This window comes from Balaenoptera ricei, chromosome 16 (genome assembly GCF_028023285.1).
Source record: "Balaenoptera ricei isolate mBalRic1 chromosome 16, mBalRic1.hap2, whole genome shotgun sequence".
Lineage (NCBI taxonomy): Eukaryota > Metazoa > Chordata > Mammalia > Artiodactyla > Balaenopteridae > Balaenoptera > Balaenoptera ricei.
In genome coordinates this window covers 78,493,670-78,512,780 of record NC_082654.1, presented here as the reverse complement: position 1 = coordinate 78,512,780, position 19,111 = coordinate 78,493,670, and positions in this window count along the sequence as shown.

Below are 19,111 nucleotides of genomic sequence, written 5' to 3'. Positions count from 1 at the left end.
ACCGACCATATAGCAAGGGAGGTGTGCGGAACCCTCTGTAACATTTTACATGGGAAGAGGATCTGTACTTGAATAGACATATATAATGTACAAATGAAGCAGATTGTGTACACCTAGGAGAACCAATATTCGAAGCTTTACCCCAATTAAAAAAAATTTTAACACCAAGAAGAAATAATGAGACATAAACTTATGGGGGTTTTTCCATGCACATTCCAATGTAATTTACAACCTAGGAACACAACTTCCAGAAAGGCTCTGCTGCCCTAGTACCCAGATTTGGGAATGGAGAAATGCTGCCTGCTTGAGGCCACTTCCCACAACATCACCTTTAAACCCATTGCTAAAGGTCACTAAATATTCACCAAACTTGCAGTTCGGGAAATGACACCTGCTCTCTAAAAATTTCTGGGGTGGAAAATTGACCAAAAAATTAAACAGAGGGCAACCTTCCAAGAAGACAATTTCAAGAGTTATATTGTATTCCCAATTGTTTCCTTTTTTTAACAGAAAAGAAAACGGCGGAGAAAAATGATGAGTTTTACGAATTTTCAGAGACATGCAAACCCAAATTACAGAAACCTATCAGCTCACAGCAGCCAGAAGGGCCATTAGCATAAATGCTGCAAACAATAAATGCTGAAGCGATTGTGGAGAAATGCGTACCCTCGATTCTAAGGGGGACGTGGTAAGAGCCACTAATGAAAACACAAAGTAGGTGCTTTGAAAAGGGAAACACGGTGCTACCAGTCAATGAATCACACCCACTGCTGGGCCTATCACCTGAGAAAATGAGAATCAAAAAGTCACAGGCTGGCAATCATGCACTCCAACAATATTTACCATAGCCAACAATTGGAAGCAATGAAAATGTCCATCAACCGAGGAATGCACAAAGTAGAAGTGGTCCACGTACACAGTGGAAAATTACTCCAATAAAAAATAAAAATTAAATTTAAAAATCCAACAAAAGTAAAGAGACATCAGCTTGTGTGGGTTTGTCCAGGCACACTCCACTCTAATTTATAACCGAGAAACACCACAGGCCGCAAGGGCTTTCCCCTAGTTACAAGGGTGGGGAACATAGAACGGCTGCCACCCTATGGCAGTTACCTGCAAAACCAGCTTTAAAGCCTGTGCTAATGGTCATTTCATAGGAAGGAGTAATGCAGGACTGTAAATGAAACCCGCCCTCAAAATGTCTTGAGGGAGGTAATGGCCAAAACATTTCAAAATGTGACACATACTTTAAGAGAACACTTTCAAGAACTAAGAGGTAATCACAGCTTGAAAAATAAAAAGGACTTGCCTTCAAGCTCAATTTCAATGGATTATGAGGCACGTGCGAATTCAACCACAAAGAGGTATCAGATCACACTTGTCAGAATAACCATCAGCAAGAAAACTACAAACAATAAATGCTGAAGGTGTTGTAGAGAAATGCATACCCTCAACCTCAAGGGGGACGTAACTTGGAAAGGGCCACGAAATAGAACAGAATGGAGGTGCATTAAAAAGGTCAACATTGAGCTACCATATGATCCAGCAGGCCCACTCCTCGACCTATAATCTAAGAAGAGAGAATTGGAAAGACACAGGCAGGCAAATCTGCATGGCACAGTATTACAATAGCCAAGATATGGAAGTAACCAAAAAGTCCACCAACAGATGGGTGGACACAGAAGAACTCCTCCATGTACAGATGGAATATTCGCTAGTGAAAAAAATGAAACAATGCCATTTGCAGCACCATAGATGAGTCTAGACGTAATCACGCCACCTGTAGTCAGTGAGAAAGCAAAAGACACATATCCTATCATATCACTTTTTGGAGTTACTTAAAAATTGATACCAATGAAGATATTTCCACAGAGAAAGGCAATCACAGATTCATTAAAAAACTTATGGTTCACCAAATAGAAAGGGATGAGGGTTGGTTACATTACCATATTGGGGTTAACAAAGATATACATACCATGTGAAATATATAACCACCAAAGACGTACGGAAGACCAGGAGAGAGACTACTCAACATTGTGCCATAACCTACATGGGAAAAGGATGCGAGGAAGAATAGATACACGTATATGTGTGAAAGAACCACATCTTGCACACCTAGAGCAAACAAACCATTGTAATCAAATTTGCTGGGATAAAAAATAAAAAGTCAATTACAAATATGAACAAGAAGTAATGAGACATAAACTAAAGGGCTTTTTCCTGGCATATTCCATTCTAATATACAACCTAGAACACCACTTCCATTAAGGCTCTGTTTCCCTAGTAACCAGATTTGGTAAAGGAGAAATGCTGCAGCCTTGTGGCCGTTTCCTGCAAGAGCAGCTTTAAACTCACAGCTAATGGTCACTTAACATTCACAAGGACTCAGGGCTGTAAAAGACACTTGCTCTAAACATTGGTGCTGAAGTAGGGAATGGACAAAAAAATTCAAAACAGGCAAATGTTTCAAGAAGAGATTATGAAGAGTTAAGTTTTCCTCACACTCTTTTTAAAAACAAGGAAAATGGATAAAAGCTCAACCTCAGGGAGTGTTAGACGCATGCAATCTAATCTACAAAAAGTTTCAACTTACACCAGTCGACTGACCATCAGCAAAAAGTCTACAAACAATAAATGCTGACGGGGTTTCAGAGAACTGTGTACCCTCTACCTGCTGGTGAGACGTAAAGGGATAACAGCCAATAATGAGAAAAGAAAGGAGCTGTGTTTAAAAGTAAAAATGGAGGCACCATTCAATCCAGCAGGCGCATCATTGGACGTCTCACCTGAGAAGACAAGAATCGAGAAGACACAGGCCGCAAAAGCTGCAGTGCAGCCTTATTCACAATAGCCAAGACAGTGAAGCAATCAAAATGTCCAACAACAGGTGAATGGATAAAGAAGAAGTGGTCCATGTACACAATGGAATATTAGCCATGGAAAACAATGAACCATTGCTCTTTGAGGCACCACAAATGAGTCTGGAAATAATCACGAAACATGAGGTAAGTCGGAAAGCAAAAGACCTATATTCTATGATATCACTTATAGGCGTTATCTAATAACTGACACAAATGAACATATTTCCACAGAGAAAGACACTCACAGACTTAGAAAACAAACTATGCTCATCTAAAAGGAAAGGTGGGGGGAATGGATAAATTAAGATTAGTGTTACTATATGTATACAAACACATATTATATATATATCACAAAAAGACCGACCATATAGCAAGGGAGGTGTGCGGAACCCTCTGTAACATTTTACATGGGAAGAGGATCTGTACTTGAATAGACATATATAATGTACAAATGAAGCAGATTGTGTACACCTAGGAGAACCAATATTCGAAGCTTTACCCCAATTAAAAAAAATTTTAACACCAAGAAGAAATAATGAGACATAAACTTATGGGGGTTTTTCCATGCACATTCCAATGTAATTTACAACCTAGGAACACAACTTCCAGAAAGGCTCTGCTGCCCTAGTACCCAGATTTGGGAATGGAGAAATGCTGCCTGCTTGAGGCCACTTCCCACAACATCACCTTTAAACCCATTGCTAAAGGTCACTAAATATTCACCAAACTTGCAGTTCGGGAAATGACACCTGCTCTCTAAAAATTTCTGGGGTGGAAAATTGACCAAAAAATTAAACAGAGGGCAACCTTCCAAGAAGACAATTTCAAGAGTTATATTGTATTCCCAATTGTTTCCTTTTTTTAACAGAAAAGAAAACGGCGGAGAAAAATGATGAGTTTTACGAATTTTCAGAGACATGCAAACCCAAATTACAGAAACCTATCAGCTCACAGCAGCCAGAAGGGCCATTAGCATAAATGCTGCAAACAATAAATGCTGAAGCGATTGTGGAGAAATGCGTACCCTCGATTCTAAGGGGGACGTGGTAAGAGCCACTAATGAAAACACAAAGTAGGTGCTTTGAAAAGGGAAACACGGTGCTACCAGTCAATGAATCACACCCACTGCTGGGCCTATCACCTGAGAAAATGAGAATCAAAAAGTCACAGGCTGGCAATCATGCACTCCAACAATATTTACCATAGCCAACAATTGGAAGCAATGAAAATGTCCATCAACCGAGGAATGCACAAAGTAGAAGTGGTCCACGTACACAGTGGAAAATTACTCCAATAAAAAATAAAAATTAAATTTAAAAATCCAACAAAAGTAAAGAGACATCAGCTTGTGTGGGTTTGTCCAGGCACACTCCACTCTAATTTATAACCGAGAAACACCACAGGCCGCAAGGGCTTTCCCCTAGTTACAAGGGTGGGGAACATAGAACGGCTGCCACCCTATGGCAGTTACCTGCAAAACCAGCTTTAAAGCCTGTGCTAATGGTCATTTCATAGGAAGGAGTAATGCAGGACTGTAAATGAAACCCGCCCTCAAAATGTCTTGAGGGAGGTAATGGCCAAAACATTTCAAAATGTGACACATACTTTAAGAGAACACTTTCAAGAACTAAGAGGTAATCACAGCTTGAAAAATAAAAAGGACTTGCCTTCAAGCTCAATTTCAATGGATTATGAGGCACGTGCGAATTCAACCACAAAGAGGTATCAGATCACACTTGTCAGAATAACCATCAGCAAGAAAACTACAAACAATAAATGCTGAAGGTGTTGTAGAGAAATGCATACCCTCAACCTCAAGGGGGACGTAACTTGGAAAGGGCCACGAAATAGAACAGAATGGAGGTGCATTAAAAAGGTCAACATTGAGCTACCATATGATCCAGCAGGCCCACTCCTCGACCTATAATCTAAGAAGAGAGAATTGGAAAGACACAGGCAGGCAAATCTGCATGGCACAGTATTACAATAGCCAAGATATGGAAGTAACCAAAAAGTCCACCAACAGATGGGTGGACACAGAAGAACTCCTCCATGTACAGATGGAATATTCGCTAGTGAAAAAAATGAAACAATGCCATTTGCAGCACCATAGATGAGTCTAGACGTAATCACGCCACCTGTAGTCAGTGAGAAAGCAAAAGACACATATCCTATCATATCACTTTTTGGAGTTACTTAAAAATTGATACCAATGAAGATATTTCCACAGAGAAAGGCAATCACAGATTCATTAAAAAACTTATGGTTCACCAAATAGAAAGGGATGAGGGTTGGTTACATTACCATATTGGGGTTAACAAAGATATACATACCATGTGAAATATATAACCACCAAAGACGTACGGAAGACCAGGAGAGAGACTACTCAACATTGTGCCATAACCTACATGGGAAAAGGATGCGAGGAAGAATAGATACACGTATATGTGTGAAAGAACCACATCTTGCACACCTAGAGCAAACAAACCATTGTAATCAAATTTGCTGGGATAAAAAATAAAAAGTCAATTACAAATATGAACAAGAAGTAATGAGACATAAACTAAAGGGCTTTTTCCTGGCATATTCCATTCTAATATACAACCTAGAACACCACTTCCATTAAGGCTCTGTTTCCCTAGTAACCAGATTTGGTAAAGGAGAAATGCTGCAGCCTTGTGGCCGTTTCCTGCAAGAGCAGCTTTAAACTCACAGCTAATGGTCACTTAACATTCACAAGGACTCAGGGCTGTAAAAGACACTTGCTCTAAACATTGGTGCTGAAGTAGGGAATGGACAAAAAAATTCAAAACAGGCAAATGTTTCAAGAAGAGATTATGAAGAGTTAAGTTTTCCTCACACTCTTTTTAAAAACAAGGAAAATGGATAAAAGCTCAACCTCAGGGAGTGTTAGACGCATGCAATCTAATCTACAAAAAGTTTCAACTTACACCAGTCGACTGACCATCAGCAAAAAGTCTACAAACAATAAATGCTGACGGGGTTTCAGAGAACTGTGTACCCTCTACCTGCTGGTGAGACGTAAAGGGATAACAGCCAATAATGAGAAAAGAAAGGAGCTGTGTTTAAAAGTAAAAATGGAGGCACCATTCAATCCAGCAGGCGCATCATTGGACGTCTCACCTGAGAAGACAAGAATCGAGAAGACACAGGCCGCAAAAGCTGCAGTGCAGCCTTATTCACAATAGCCAAGACAGTGAAGCAATCAAAATGTCCAACAACAGGTGAATGGATAAAGAAGAAGTGGTCCATGTACACAATGGAATATTAGCCATGGAAAACAATGAACCATTGCTCTTTGAGGCACCACAAATGAGTCTGGAAATAATCACGAAACATGAGGTAAGTCGGAAAGCAAAAGACCTATATTCTATGATATCACTTATAGGCGTTATCTAATAACTGACACAAATGAACATATTTCCACAGAGAAAGACACTCACAGACTTAGAAAACAAACTATGCTCATCTAAAAGGAAAGGTGGGGGGAATGGATAAATTAAGATTAGTGTTACTATATGTATACAAACACATATTATATATATATCACAAAAAGACCGACCATATAGCAAGGGAGGTGTGCGGAACCCTCTGTAACATTTTACATGGGAAGAGGATCTGTACTTGAATAGACATATATAATGTACAAATGAAGCAGATTGTGTACACCTAGGAGAACCAATATTCGAAGCTTTACCCCAATTAAAAAAAATTTTAACACCAAGAAGAAATAATGAGACATAAACTTATGGGGGTTTTTCCATGCACATTCCAATGTAATTTACAACCTAGGAACACAACTTCCAGAAAGGCTCTGCTGCCCTAGTACCCAGATTTGGGAATGGAGAAATGCTGCCTGCTTGAGGCCACTTCCCACAACATCACCTTTAAACCCATTGCTAAAGGTCACTAAATATTCACCAAACTTGCAGTTCGGGAAATGACACCTGCTCTCTAAAAATTTCTGGGGTGGAAAATTGACCAAAAAATTAAACAGAGGGCAACCTTCCAAGAAGACAATTTCAAGAGTTATATTGTATTCCCAATTGTTTCCTTTTTTTAACAGAAAAGAAAACGGCGGAGAAAAATGATGAGTTTTACGAATTTTCAGAGACATGCAAACCCAAATTACAGAAACCTATCAGCTCACAGCAGCCAGAAGGGCCATTAGCATAAATGCTGCAAACAATAAATGCTGAAGCGATTGTGGAGAAATGCGTACCCTCGATTCTAAGGGGGACGTGGTAAGAGCCACTAATGAAAACACAAAGTAGGTGCTTTGAAAAGGGAAACACGGTGCTACCAGTCAATGAATCACACCCACTGCTGGGCCTATCACCTGAGAAAATGAGAATCAAAAAGTCACAGGCTGGCAATCATGCACTCCAACAATATTTACCATAGCCAACAATTGGAAGCAATGAAAATGTCCATCAACCGAGGAATGCACAAAGTAGAAGTGGTCCACGTACACAGTGGAAAATTACTCCAATAAAAAATAAAAATTAAATTTAAAAATCCAACAAAAGTAAAGAGACATCAGCTTGTGTGGGTTTGTCCAGGCACACTCCACTCTAATTTATAACCGAGAAACACCACAGGCCGCAAGGGCTTTCCCCTAGTTACAAGGGTGGGGAACATAGAACGGCTGCCACCCTATGGCAGTTACCTGCAAAACCAGCTTTAAAGCCTGTGCTAATGGTCATTTCATAGGAAGGAGTAATGCAGGACTGTAAATGAAACCCGCCCTCAAAATGTCTTGAGGGAGGTAATGGCCAAAACATTTCAAAATGTGACACATACTTTAAGAGAACACTTTCAAGAACTAAGAGGTAATCACAGCTTGAAAAATAAAAAGGACTTGCCTTCAAGCTCAATTTCAATGGATTATGAGGCACGTGCGAATTCAACCACAAAGAGGTATCAGATCACACTTGTCAGAATAACCATCAGCAAGAAAACTACAAACAATAAATGCTGAAGGTGTTGTAGAGAAATGCATACCCTCAACCTCAAGGGGGACGTAACTTGGAAAGGGCCACGAAATAGAACAGAATGGAGGTGCATTAAAAAGGTCAACATTGAGCTACCATATGATCCAGCAGGCCCACTCCTCGACCTATAATCTAAGAAGAGAGAATTGGAAAGACACAGGCAGGCAAATCTGCATGGCACAGTATTACAATAGCCAAGATATGGAAGTAACCAAAAAGTCCACCAACAGATGGGTGGACACAGAAGAACTCCTCCATGTACAGATGGAATATTCGCTAGTGAAAAAAATGAAACAATGCCATTTGCAGCACCATAGATGAGTCTAGACGTAATCACGCCACCTGTAGTCAGTGAGAAAGCAAAAGACACATATCCTATCATATCACTTTTTGGAGTTACTTAAAAATTGATACCAATGAAGATATTTCCACAGAGAAAGGCAATCACAGATTCATTAAAAAACTTATGGTTCACCAAATAGAAAGGGATGAGGGTTGGTTACATTACCATATTGGGGTTAACAAAGATATACATACCATGTGAAATATATAACCACCAAAGACGTACGGAAGACCAGGAGAGAGACTACTCAACATTGTGCCATAACCTACATGGGAAAAGGATGCGAGGAAGAATAGATACACGTATATGTGTGAAAGAACCACATCTTGCACACCTAGAGCAAACAAACCATTGTAATCAAATTTGCTGGGATAAAAAATAAAAAGTCAATTACAAATATGAACAAGAAGTAATGAGACATAAACTAAAGGGCTTTTTCCTGGCATATTCCATTCTAATATACAACCTAGAACACCACTTCCATTAAGGCTCTGTTTCCCTAGTAACCAGATTTGGTAAAGGAGAAATGCTGCAGCCTTGTGGCCGTTTCCTGCAAGAGCAGCTTTAAACTCACAGCTAATGGTCACTTAACATTCACAAGGACTCAGGGCTGTAAAAGACACTTGCTCTAAACATTGGTGCTGAAGTAGGGAATGGACAAAAAAATTCAAAACAGGCAAATGTTTCAAGAAGAGATTATGAAGAGTTAAGTTTTCCTCACACTCTTTTTAAAAACAAGGAAAATGGATAAAAGCTCAACCTCAGGGAGTGTTAGACGCATGCAATCTAATCTACAAAAAGTTTCAACTTACACCAGTCGACTGACCATCAGCAAAAAGTCTACAAACAATAAATGCTGACGGGGTTTCAGAGAACTGTGTACCCTCTACCTGCTGGTGAGACGTAAAGGGATAACAGCCAATAATGAGAAAAGAAAGGAGCTGTGTTTAAAAGTAAAAATGGAGGCACCATTCAATCCAGCAGGCGCATCATTGGACGTCTCACCTGAGAAGACAAGAATCGAGAAGACACAGGCCGCAAAAGCTGCAGTGCAGCCTTATTCACAATAGCCAAGACAGTGAAGCAATCAAAATGTCCAACAACAGGTGAATGGATAAAGAAGAAGTGGTCCATGTACACAATGGAATATTAGCCATGGAAAACAATGAACCATTGCTCTTTGAGGCACCACAAATGAGTCTGGAAATAATCACGAAACATGAGGTAAGTCGGAAAGCAAAAGACCTATATTCTATGATATCACTTATAGGCGTTATCTAATAACTGACACAAATGAACATATTTCCACAGAGAAAGACACTCACAGACTTAGAAAACAAACTATGCTCATCTAAAAGGAAAGGTGGGGGGAATGGATAAATTAAGATTAGTGTTACTATATGTATACAAACACATATTATATATATATCACAAAAAGACCGACCATATAGCAAGGGAGGTGTGCGGAACCCTCTGTAACATTTTACATGGGAAGAGGATCTGTACTTGAATAGACATATATAATGTACAAATGAAGCAGATTGTGTACACCTAGGAGAACCAATATTCGAAGCTTTACCCCAATTAAAAAAAATTTTAACACCAAGAAGAAATAATGAGACATAAACTTATGGGGGTTTTTCCATGCACATTCCAATGTAATTTACAACCTAGGAACACAACTTCCAGAAAGGCTCTGCTGCCCTAGTACCCAGATTTGGGAATGGAGAAATGCTGCCTGCTTGAGGCCACTTCCCACAACATCACCTTTAAACCCATTGCTAAAGGTCACTAAATATTCACCAAACTTGCAGTTCGGGAAATGACACCTGCTCTCTAAAAATTTCTGGGGTGGAAAATTGACCAAAAAATTAAACAGAGGGCAACCTTCCAAGAAGACAATTTCAAGAGTTATATTGTATTCCCAATTGTTTCCTTTTTTTAACAGAAAAGAAAACGGCGGAGAAAAATGATGAGTTTTACGAATTTTCAGAGACATGCAAACCCAAATTACAGAAACCTATCAGCTCACAGCAGCCAGAAGGGCCATTAGCATAAATGCTGCAAACAATAAATGCTGAAGCGATTGTGGAGAAATGCGTACCCTCGATTCTAAGGGGGACGTGGTAAGAGCCACTAATGAAAACACAAAGTAGGTGCTTTGAAAAGGGAAACACGGTGCTACCAGTCAATGAATCACACCCACTGCTGGGCCTATCACCTGAGAAAATGAGAATCAAAAAGTCACAGGCTGGCAATCATGCACTCCAACAATATTTACCATAGCCAACAATTGGAAGCAATGAAAATGTCCATCAACCGAGGAATGCACAAAGTAGAAGTGGTCCACGTACACAGTGGAAAATTACTCCAATAAAAAATAAAAATTAAATTTAAAAATCCAACAAAAGTAAAGAGACATCAGCTTGTGTGGGTTTGTCCAGGCACACTCCACTCTAATTTATAACCGAGAAACACCACAGGCCGCAAGGGCTTTCCCCTAGTTACAAGGGTGGGGAACATAGAACGGCTGCCACCCTATGGCAGTTACCTGCAAAACCAGCTTTAAAGCCTGTGCTAATGGTCATTTCATAGGAAGGAGTAATGCAGGACTGTAAATGAAACCCGCCCTCAAAATGTCTTGAGGGAGGTAATGGCCAAAACATTTCAAAATGTGACACATACTTTAAGAGAACACTTTCAAGAACTAAGAGGTAATCACAGCTTGAAAAATAAAAAGGACTTGCCTTCAAGCTCAATTTCAATGGATTATGAGGCACGTGCGAATTCAACCACAAAGAGGTATCAGATCACACTTGTCAGAATAACCATCAGCAAGAAAACTACAAACAATAAATGCTGAAGGTGTTGTAGAGAAATGCATACCCTCAACCTCAAGGGGGACGTAACTTGGAAAGGGCCACGAAATAGAACAGAATGGAGGTGCATTAAAAAGGTCAACATTGAGCTACCATATGATCCAGCAGGCCCACTCCTCGACCTATAATCTAAGAAGAGAGAATTGGAAAGACACAGGCAGGCAAATCTGCATGGCACAGTATTACAATAGCCAAGATATGGAAGTAACCAAAAAGTCCACCAACAGATGGGTGGACACAGAAGAACTCCTCCATGTACAGATGGAATATTCGCTAGTGAAAAAAATGAAACAATGCCATTTGCAGCACCATAGATGAGTCTAGACGTAATCACGCCACCTGTAGTCAGTGAGAAAGCAAAAGACACATATCCTATCATATCACTTTTTGGAGTTACTTAAAAATTGATACCAATGAAGATATTTCCACAGAGAAAGGCAATCACAGATTCATTAAAAAACTTATGGTTCACCAAATAGAAAGGGATGAGGGTTGGTTACATTACCATATTGGGGTTAACAAAGATATACATACCATGTGAAATATATAACCACCAAAGACGTACGGAAGACCAGGAGAGAGACTACTCAACATTGTGCCATAACCTACATGGGAAAAGGATGCGAGGAAGAATAGATACACGTATATGTGTGAAAGAACCACATCTTGCACACCTAGAGCAAACAAACCATTGTAATCAAATTTGCTGGGATAAAAAATAAAAAGTCAATTACAAATATGAACAAGAAGTAATGAGACATAAACTAAAGGGCTTTTTCCTGGCATATTCCATTCTAATATACAACCTAGAACACCACTTCCATTAAGGCTCTGTTTCCCTAGTAACCAGATTTGGTAAAGGAGAAATGCTGCAGCCTTGTGGCCGTTTCCTGCAAGAGCAGCTTTAAACTCACAGCTAATGGTCACTTAACATTCACAAGGACTCAGGGCTGTAAAAGACACTTGCTCTAAACATTGGTGCTGAAGTAGGGAATGGACAAAAAAATTCAAAACAGGCAAATGTTTCAAGAAGAGATTATGAAGAGTTAAGTTTTCCTCACACTCTTTTTAAAAACAAGGAAAATGGATAAAAGCTCAACCTCAGGGAGTGTTAGACGCATGCAATCTAATCTACAAAAAGTTTCAACTTACACCAGTCGACTGACCATCAGCAAAAAGTCTACAAACAATAAATGCTGACGGGGTTTCAGAGAACTGTGTACCCTCTACCTGCTGGTGAGACGTAAAGGGATAACAGCCAATAATGAGAAAAGAAAGGAGCTGTGTTTAAAAGTAAAAATGGAGGCACCATTCAATCCAGCAGGCGCATCATTGGACGTCTCACCTGAGAAGACAAGAATCGAGAAGACACAGGCCGCAAAAGCTGCAGTGCAGCCTTATTCACAATAGCCAAGACAGTGAAGCAATCAAAATGTCCAACAACAGGTGAATGGATAAAGAAGAAGTGGTCCATGTACACAATGGAATATTAGCCATGGAAAACAATGAACCATTGCTCTTTGAGGCACCACAAATGAGTCTGGAAATAATCACGAAACATGAGGTAAGTCGGAAAGCAAAAGACCTATATTCTATGATATCACTTATAGGCGTTATCTAATAACTGACACAAATGAACATATTTCCACAGAGAAAGACACTCACAGACTTAGAAAACAAACTATGCTCATCTAAAAGGAAAGGTGGGGGGAATGGATAAATTAAGATTAGTGTTACTATATGTATACAAACACATATTATATATATATCACAAAAAGACCGACCATATAGCAAGGGAGGTGTGCGGAACCCTCTGTAACATTTTACATGGGAAGAGGATCTGTACTTGAATAGACATATATAATGTACAAATGAAGCAGATTGTGTACACCTAGGAGAACCAATATTCGAAGCTTTACCCCAATTAAAAAAAATTTTAACACCAAGAAGAAATAATGAGACATAAACTTATGGGGGTTTTTCCATGCACATTCCAATGTAATTTACAACCTAGGAACACAACTTCCAGAAAGGCTCTGCTGCCCTAGTACCCAGATTTGGGAATGGAGAAATGCTGCCTGCTTGAGGCCACTTCCCACAACATCACCTTTAAACCCATTGCTAAAGGTCACTAAATATTCACCAAACTTGCAGTTCGGGAAATGACACCTGCTCTCTAAAAATTTCTGGGGTGGAAAATTGACCAAAAAATTAAACAGAGGGCAACCTTCCAAGAAGACAATTTCAAGAGTTATATTGTATTCCCAATTGTTTCCTTTTTTTAACAGAAAAGAAAACGGCGGAGAAAAATGATGAGTTTTACGAATTTTCAGAGACATGCAAACCCAAATTACAGAAACCTATCAGCTCACAGCAGCCAGAAGGGCCATTAGCATAAATGCTGCAAACAATAAATGCTGAAGCGATTGTGGAGAAATGCGTACCCTCGATTCTAAGGGGGACGTGGTAAGAGCCACTAATGAAAACACAAAGTAGGTGCTTTGAAAAGGGAAACACGGTGCTACCAGTCAATGAATCACACCCACTGCTGGGCCTATCACCTGAGAAAATGAGAATCAAAAAGTCACAGGCTGGCAATCATGCACTCCAACAATATTTACCATAGCCAACAATTGGAAGCAATGAAAATGTCCATCAACCGAGGAATGCACAAAGTAGAAGTGGTCCACGTACACAGTGGAAAATTACTCCAATAAAAAATAAAAATTAAATTTAAAAATCCAACAAAAGTAAAGAGACATCAGCTTGTGTGGGTTTGTCCAGGCACACTCCACTCTAATTTATAACCGAGAAACACCACAGGCCGCAAGGGCTTTCCCCTAGTTACAAGGGTGGGGAACATAGAACGGCTGCCACCCTATGGCAGTTACCTGCAAAACCAGCTTTAAAGCCTGTGCTAATGGTCATTTCATAGGAAGGAGTAATGCAGGACTGTAAATGAAACCCGCCCTCAAAATGTCTTGAGGGAGGTAATGGCCAAAACATTTCAAAATGTGACACATACTTTAAGAGAACACTTTCAAGAACTAAGAGGTAATCACAGCTTGAAAAATAAAAAGGACTTGCCTTCAAGCTCAATTTCAATGGATTATGAGGCACGTGCGAATTCAACCACAAAGAGGTATCAGATCACACTTGTCAGAATAACCATCAGCAAGAAAACTACAAACAATAAATGCTGAAGGTGTTGTAGAGAAATGCATACCCTCAACCTCAAGGGGGACGTAACTTGGAAAGGGCCACGAAATAGAACAGAATGGAGGTGCATTAAAAAGGTCAACATTGAGCTACCATATGATCCAGCAGGCCCACTCCTCGACCTATAATCTAAGAAGAGAGAATTGGAAAGACACAGGCAGGCAAATCTGCATGGCACAGTATTACAATAGCCAAGATATGGAAGTAACCAAAAAGTCCACCAACAGATGGGTGGACACAGAAGAACTCCTCCATGTACAGATGGAATATTCGCTAGTGAAAAAAATGAAACAATGCCATTTGCAGCACCATAGATGAGTCTAGACGTAATCACGCCACCTGTAGTCAGTGAGAAAGCAAAAGACACATATCCTATCATATCACTTTTTGGAGTTACTTAAAAATTGATACCAATGAAGATATTTCCACAGAGAAAGGCAATCACAGATTCATTAAAAAACTTATGGTTCACCAAATAGAAAGGGATGAGGGTTGGTTACATTACCATATTGGGGTTAACAAAGATATACATACCATGTGAAATATATAACCACCAAAGACGTACGGAAGACCAGGAGAGAGACTACTCAACATTGTGCCATAACCTACATGGGAAAAGGATGCGAGGAAGAATAGATACACGTATATGTGTGAAAGAACCACATCTTGCACACCTAGAGCAAACAAACCATTGTAATCAAATTTGCTGGGATAAAAAATAAAAAGTCAATTACAAATATGAACAAGAAGTAATGAGACATAAACTAAAGGGCTTTTTCCTGGCATATTCCATTCTAATATACAACCTAGAACACCACTTCCATTAAGGCTCTGTTTCCCTAGTAACCAGATTTGGTAAAGGAGAAATGCTGCAGCCTTGTGGCCGTTTCCTGCAAGAGCAGCTTTAAACTCACAGCTAATGGTCACTTAACATTCACAAGGACTCAGGGCTGTAAAAGACACTTGCTCTAAACATTGGTGCTGAAGTAGGGAATGGACAAAAAAATTCAAAACAGGCAAATGTTTCAAGAAGAGATTATGAAGAGTTAAGTTTTCCTCACACTCTTTTTAAAAACAAGGAAAATGGATAAAAGCTCAACCTCAGGGAGTGTTAGACGCATGCAATCTAATCTACAAAAAGTTTCAACTTACACCAGTCGACTGACCATCAGCAAAAAGTCTACAAACAATAAATGCTGACGGGGTTTCAGAGAACTGTGTACCCTCTACCTGCTGGTGAGACGTAAAGGGGTAACAGCCAATAATGAGAAAAGAAAGGAGCTGTGTTTAAAAGTAAAAATGGAGGCACCATTCAATCCAGCAGGCGCATCATTGGACGTCTCACCTGAGAAGACAAGAATCGAGAAGACACAGGCCGCAAAAGCTGCAGTGCAGCCTTATTCACAATAGCCAAGACAGTGAAGCAATCAAAATGTCCAACAACAGGTGAATGGATAAAGAAGAAGTGGTCCATGTACACAATGGAATATTAGCCATGGAAAACAATGAACCATTGCTCTTTGAGGCACCACAAATGAGTCTGGAAATAATCACGAAACATGAGGTAAGTCGGAAAGCAAAAGACCTATATTCTATGATATCACTTATAGGCGTTATCTAATAACTGACACAAATGAACATATTTCCACAGAGAAAGACACTCACAGACTTAGAAAACAAACTATGCTCATCTAAAAGGAAAGGTGGGGGGAATGGATAAATTAAGATTAGTGTTACTATATGTATACAAACACATATTATATATATATCACAAAAAGACCGACCATATAGCAAGGGAGGTGTGCGGAACCCTCTGTAACATTTTACATGGGAAGAGGATCTGTACTTGAATAGACATATATAATGTACAAATGAAGCAGATTGTGTACACCTAGGAGAACCAATATTCGAAGCTTTACCCCAATTAAAAAAAATTTTAACACCAAGAAGAAATAATGAGACATAAACTTATGGGGGTTTTTCCATGCACATTCCAATGTAATTTACAACCTAGGAACACAACTTCCAGAAAGGCTCTGCTGCCCTAGTACCCAGATTTGGGAATGGAGAAATGCTGCCTGCTTGAGGCCACTTCCCACAACATCACCTTTAAACCCATTGCTAAAGGTCACTAAATATTCACCAAACTTGCAGTTCGGGAAATGACACCTGCTCTCTAAAAATTTCTGGGGTGGAAAATTGACCAAAAAATTAAACAGAGGGCAACCTTCCAAGAAGACAATTTCAAGAGTTATATTGTATTCCCAATTGTTTCCTTTTTTTAACAGAAAAGAAAACGGCGGAGAAAAATGATGAGTTTTACGAATTTTCAGAGACATGCAAACCCAAATTACAGAAACCTATCAGCTCACAGCAGCCAGAAGGGCCATTAGCATAAATGCTGCAAACAATAAATGCTGAAGCGATTGTGGAGAAATGCGTACCCTCGATTCTAAGGGGGACGTGGTAAGAGCCACTAATGAAAACACAAAGTAGGTGCTTTGAAAAGGGAAACACGGTGCTACCAGTCAATGAATCACACCCACTGCTGGGCCTATCACCTGAGAAAATGAGAATCAAAAAGTCACAGGCTGGCAATCATGCACTCCAACAATATTTACCATAGCCAACAATTGGAAGCAATGAAAATGTCCATCAACCGAGGAATGCACAAAGTAGAAGTGGTCCACGTACACAGTGGAAAATTACTCCAATAAAAAATAAAAATTAAATTTAAAAATCCAACAAAAGTAAAGAGACATCAGCTTGTGTGGGTTTGTCCAGGCACACTCCACTCTAATTTATAACCGAGAAACACCACAGGCCGCAAGGGCTTTCCCCTAGTTACAAGGGTGGGGAACATAGAACGGCTGCCACCCTATGGCAGTTACCTGCAAAACCAGCTTTAAAGCCTGTGCTAATGGTCATTTCATAGGAAGGAGTAATGCAGGACTGTAAATGAAACCCGCCCTCAAAATGTCTTGAGGGAGGTAATGGCCAAAACATTTCAAAATGTGACACATACTTTAAGAGAACACTTTCAAGAACTAAGAGGTAATCACAGCTTGAAAAATAAAAAGGACTTGCCTTCAAGCTCAATTTCAATGGATTATGAGGCACGTGCGAATTCAACCACAAAGAGGTATCAGATCACACTTGTCAGAATAACCATCAGCAAGAAAACTACAAACAATAAATGCTGAAGGTGTTGTAGAGAAATGCATACCCTCAACCTCAAGGGGGACGTAACTTGGAAAGGGCCACGAAATAGAACAGAATGGAGGTGCATTAAAAAGGTCAACATTGAGCTACCATATGATCCAGCAGGCCCACTCCTCGACCTATAATCTAAGAAGAGAGAATTGGAAAGACACAGGCAGGCAAATCTGCATGGCACAGTATTACAATAGCCAAGATATGGAAGTAACCAAAAAGTCCACCAACAGATGGGTGGACACAGAAGAACTCCTCCATGTACAGATGGAATATTCGCTAGTGAAAAAAATGAAACAATGCCATTTGCAGCACCATAGATGAGTCTAGACGTAATCACGCCACCTGTAGTCAGTGAGAAAGCAAAAGACACATATCCTATCATATCACTTTTTGGAGTTACTTAAAAATTGATACCAATGAAGATATTTCCACAGAGAAAGGCAATCACAGATTCATTAAAAAACTTATGGTTCACCAAATAGAAAGGGATGAGGGTTGGTTACATTACCATATTGGGGTTAACAAAGATATACATACCATGTGAAATATATAACCACCAAAGACGTACGGAAGACCAGGAGAGAGACTACTCAACATTGTGCCATAACCTACATGGGAAAAGGATGCGAGGAAGAATAGATACACGTATATGTGTGAAAGAACCACATCTTGCACACCTAGAGCAAACAAACCATTGTAATCAAATTTGCTGGGATAAAAAATAAAAAGTCAATTACAAATATGAACAAGAAGTAATGAGACATAAACTAAAGGGCTTTTTCCTGGCATATTCCATTCTAATATACAACCTAGAACACCACTTCCATTAAGGCTCTGTTTCCCTAGTAACCAGATTTGGTAAAGGAGAAATGCTGCAGCCTTGTGGCCGTTTCCTGCAAGAGCAGCTTTAAACTCACAGCTAATGGTCACTTAACATTCACAAGGACTCAGGGCTGTAAAAGACACTTGCTCTAAACATTGGTGCTGAAGTAGGGAATGGACAAAAAAATTCAAAACAGGCAAATGTTTCAAGAAGAGATTATGAAGAGTTAAGTTTTCCTCACACTCTTTTTAAAAACAAGGAAAATGGATAAAAGCTCAACCTCAGGGAGTGTTAGACGCATGCAATCTAATCTACAAAAAGTTTCAACTTACACCAGTCGACTGACCATCAGCAAAAAGTCTACAAACAATAAATGCTGACGGGGTTTCAGAGAACTGTGTACCCTCTACCTGCTGGTGAGACGTAAAGGGGTAACAGCCAATAATGAGAAAAGAAAGGAGCTGTGTTTAAAAGTAAAAATGGAGGCACCATTCAATCCAGCAGGCGCATCATTGGACGTCTCACCTGAGAAGACAAGAATCGAGAAGACACAGGCCGCAAAAGCTGCAGTGCAGCCTTATTCACAATAGCCAAGACAGTGAAGCAATCAAAATGTCCAACAACAGGTGAATGGATAAAGAAGAAGTGGTCCATGTACACAATGGAATATTAGCCATGGAAAACAATGAACCATTGCTCTTTGAGGCACCACAAATGAGTCTGGAAATAATCACGAAACATGAGGTAAGTCGGAA